Raw genomic sequence first — 3,761 nt, forward strand, 5'->3', positions numbered from 1 at the left:
TGTTTTAGAGTAGAGAGTTGATGTTATGAAGTTGAATTCCAAGAAATGAACACTATTGGTGTAAACAACTCTGCGCAGAGTTAAAATGCGCAGAGTTGTATCTCATTATCACTGGGAGTGTAATTTGGAACATCCGGGACATTTACGTGGTGTGCATGCTGAAACTTGCTGAAACTTTTCTCAGACACCATTTTCTTTTGAGCGCTGAGTGGAGCAGGAGAAGCAGGAGTTTTATTAACAGAAGAAACACTGAAAGTAAGTGTGCTTTCTAATTCAAAATATGTATTTTATTAAATCAGATGGTTTTATCGCGATTTTAACAAGAATTTCCATCACAGTTTATCCAAATCCGTTAATCCCTTAAGGATGTCGACTTGAATGTGTGGGCTAGTTATTTGAAATAACCAATATAGCTACAGTAGATGTTGGGATTAAATTGCTATCTTATCAGTAAATTGGGTTGAATATCAAGTTCATGTGGCATGTTTTACTTATTGTAAAAATCTGTAGTTGTAGTGTTTGTGTTAAACTGTAGTTAGGCGATCTTCACGATTGTACAGTCTTGCTGTCTACGTCTTGTGTGCAAACCCTCAAAACTGCTGCTTTAAAACTGCATTCATCGATGTACTGGCAGATTTATAAATTATATATACAGTTGTGTTCAAAAGTTTGCATACCCTGGCAGAAATTATGAAATTTTGGAATTGATTTTGAAAATATGACTGATCATGCAAAAAAAAACAAAAAAATTGTCTTTTATTTAAGGATAGTGCCAGGGCCAGAAATCACCCAAATGGCCCTGATCAAAAGTTTACATACCATTGAATGTTTGGCCATGTTACAGACACACAAGGTGACACACACACAGGTTTAAATGGCAATTAAAGGTTAATTTCCCACACCTGTGGCTTTTTAAATTGCAATTAGTGTCTGTGTGTAAATAGTCAATGAGTTTGTTAGCTCTCACGTGGATGCACTGAGCAGGCTAGATACTGAGCCATGGGGAGCAGAAAAGAACTGTCAAAAGACCTGTGTAACAAGGTAATGGAACTTTATAAAGATGGAAAAGGATATAAAAATATATCCAAAGACTTGAAAATGCTAGTCAGTACTGTTCAATCACTTATTAAGAAGTGGAAAATTTGGGGATCTCTTGATACCAAGCCAAGGTCAGGTAGATCAAGAAAGATTTCAGCTACAACTGCCAGAAGAATTGTTCAGGATACAAAGAAAAACCCACAGGTAACCTCAGGAGAAATACAGGCTGCTCTGGAAAAAGACGGTGTGGTTGTGTCAGCGTTCACAGTCCTGAACATCAAATTAGTTTGTTCAACAGTTATTTATTATCAGCACAAGTATCTGGCTCCTGTGTGCAAATTCACATGTGCAGGACAAGAAAAGGCTAATTGTCCCCTCAATGAATGGGAGGATAATAATAATGTGATGTGTTACTGTTATCAAATAACATTTTAAATTAGTACAATATTCTTTCTTTTGCAGCAAACAATGCAAGGTATTTTAAAGGATGTTTTAATGTTTTTCTAAAAGATAATTGATGCCTGACACTGTAATTTCACCCAATATGGACTGTTATCTATGAAAGTGAAATGATCCTGTTTTGGCAAAATATTTCAGGAGCACTTCTATGATGCAGAAAGTGGGAGTGGATATCTTGCTTGGCTTCTGAAAACCGTGCAGAGAAATGCATCTTGTCATGCTGAAAAAAGAATGATCCTAACTCTCAAGGAGGTCCAAACGTCAGAGAGTCACTAGCTCGGAGAAGCAGCTTGATGGAGATTCTGCCAGAGAGGCCATCTCACTTCTTGTCCATACAGCAATTGAAGCTACTGTGTTTGAAGAGGTGAGACATTTCCTATCATCAGGAACTAGTTCACAATGCAGATACAACAACATATATTCTAAAGTCTAGAGCACAATATTCTCTCTTCTGTTAAAGTAGAGATTGTCAGGTTTTTTTTTTTTTTTACTCTTATTTTACTACAGCTTGGAACAATGATTTGTCCACACTGCTGTTGCTGATTAACCACCTTCTACAAACTGCTGGACGAAAGATGGCTACAAAATCAGGAGCAGCTGATAGACTTGTGGTGTTTCATAAGGTAATATGATTGTGCAACAAAGCTGATTTTTATATTGTCACCCTCAATGTCCAAGCATAAAATCTGCAACATTTCTAAGTCTCTTTCATGGATTTTCATCCTTGCAATCAACAATTTAAGCCTTGAAATGTAAGGAGGAGTCTTTTATCTTAAGGAGAGAGTACACTTTAACAATGTCTTGTAGTTTCACATTGAAAATGGTGAGAAATCCAGGCCCAATGGTTTCTTTATATCTTATCAGGTATTTTTTTTATAATGACCTCTGTATTTTAAGAGACGGAAAACTGGAAAGGTTAAAACTGATTTTTGTTTTTTTTTCCTTTGTAGTCATGCTGCAGCATTGATGAGCATCTAGATATAAACAGTCGTCTTTTGGCCAGAAGGGAGAAGTAGAAAAAATATTGACAACTACAACATCATCCTGGATAGGAAGCTTATCCCTTGTAAAGTGGTTGGTTCTCTGGGTGCTTTTGATTAACTTTCCAATGTTCACTCTTTTTAACCTGTCCTATGATGACGCTGTGGTCAACTTTTACTTTTTTCTACATACAACTGTCTTCAAGATAGGTGTTGGCAAAACAAGAGTCGTTGAATTTGAAACTCCTGTGTTTAAAAAATAAATAAATAAATAATCATTAATTTGATTGTGAAAGATGACCAGTTTTTGCTTTTAACAAGCTGTGTTGATACCGTAGGAATGGATGAGCACATTATTTTGACATTATTACAGACCATTTGATAAGCAGTATTCATACAATACTGAGGACAGAAATGCTTATATTGTGCCTTGTCACTTGTGTTAAAAGTGAACCAATTCTCAGGTGTTAAGCATAATCTTTAATAAATAAGTTTGCTTGAACAACTTTTTGTTTTAATTGTGATTTTTAATATTCTCTTTTGAACAATGAGCCAGTTGTTAAATTCATCTTTACCTGTACCAGAGTGTACAGGATATTACTTTGATCACAAACTGGAGTTAAATTGAATCCTCTAGGTTGTTTTGATGTTATCGGTGTAGGCAAAGTGTCACATTATATCCTGGCAGTGACAGTTAACTCTCTTCAGTGAATCTATCAACACTGGTTAGAGTATGGTAATGTCAACTCAGTACACTGGTGTTTAAAATATCTGGAGTTAAAATAGATCTTGAAAGTGTTAAATTGTCACTCTTTATTCTAGTGTTAAAGAAAAAAATAACTCTTTGTGGTGTGGACCAGAGTTGTTTTTCAACAGTGTAATTCTATTTCTGTTATAGTGTTAAATAAATAATGCTTTCAAGAGTGTTATTTTAACTCTGAAAATATTGGGATAATATGTACTCTTGTTTAGAGTTGATTTGAACTCGAGTTGAATAAACACTGGTCATTTTGCTGTGTATGGATCATTTTTGAGGGATGCATATGGATTGCATGTGTGGAGTTTGACCACGTTTGTGCACACGTACAAGAATGTAAATTTAGTATTAATCCTATCTGATTTCATGATTTATAGCCCAGTGTTTTCCAAATAAGTGTAATACATGTTATGTGAAAATATGAGAATTCTATTGTTTTAAACTGTTGTACATGTCCTTAAAGCCTGGTTAAAAATTAATAAAATGTATAAAATGCTGTGAATGTTATATGAATGTATGAAGTATAT

General features: G+C 34.9%; 1 long non-coding RNA gene across 1 annotated transcript; it reads left to right on the top strand.

Moving 5' to 3' along the window:
- Positions 1 to 218: 218 nt before the first annotated feature.
- LOC127417429 (uncharacterized) lies at positions 219 to 3,472 on the top strand. Its single transcript, XR_007893274.1, has 4 exons — positions 219 to 255; positions 1,636 to 1,861; positions 2,005 to 2,120; positions 2,448 to 3,472. It is a non-coding gene; the product is annotated as an uncharacterized LOC127417429 (long non-coding RNA).
- Positions 3,473 to 3,761: the final 289 nt, after the last annotated feature.

The sequence above is a fragment of the Myxocyprinus asiaticus genome, chromosome 26, assembly GCF_019703515.2.
Source record: "Myxocyprinus asiaticus isolate MX2 ecotype Aquarium Trade chromosome 26, UBuf_Myxa_2, whole genome shotgun sequence".
Lineage (NCBI taxonomy): Eukaryota > Metazoa > Chordata > Actinopteri > Cypriniformes > Catostomidae > Myxocyprinus > Myxocyprinus asiaticus.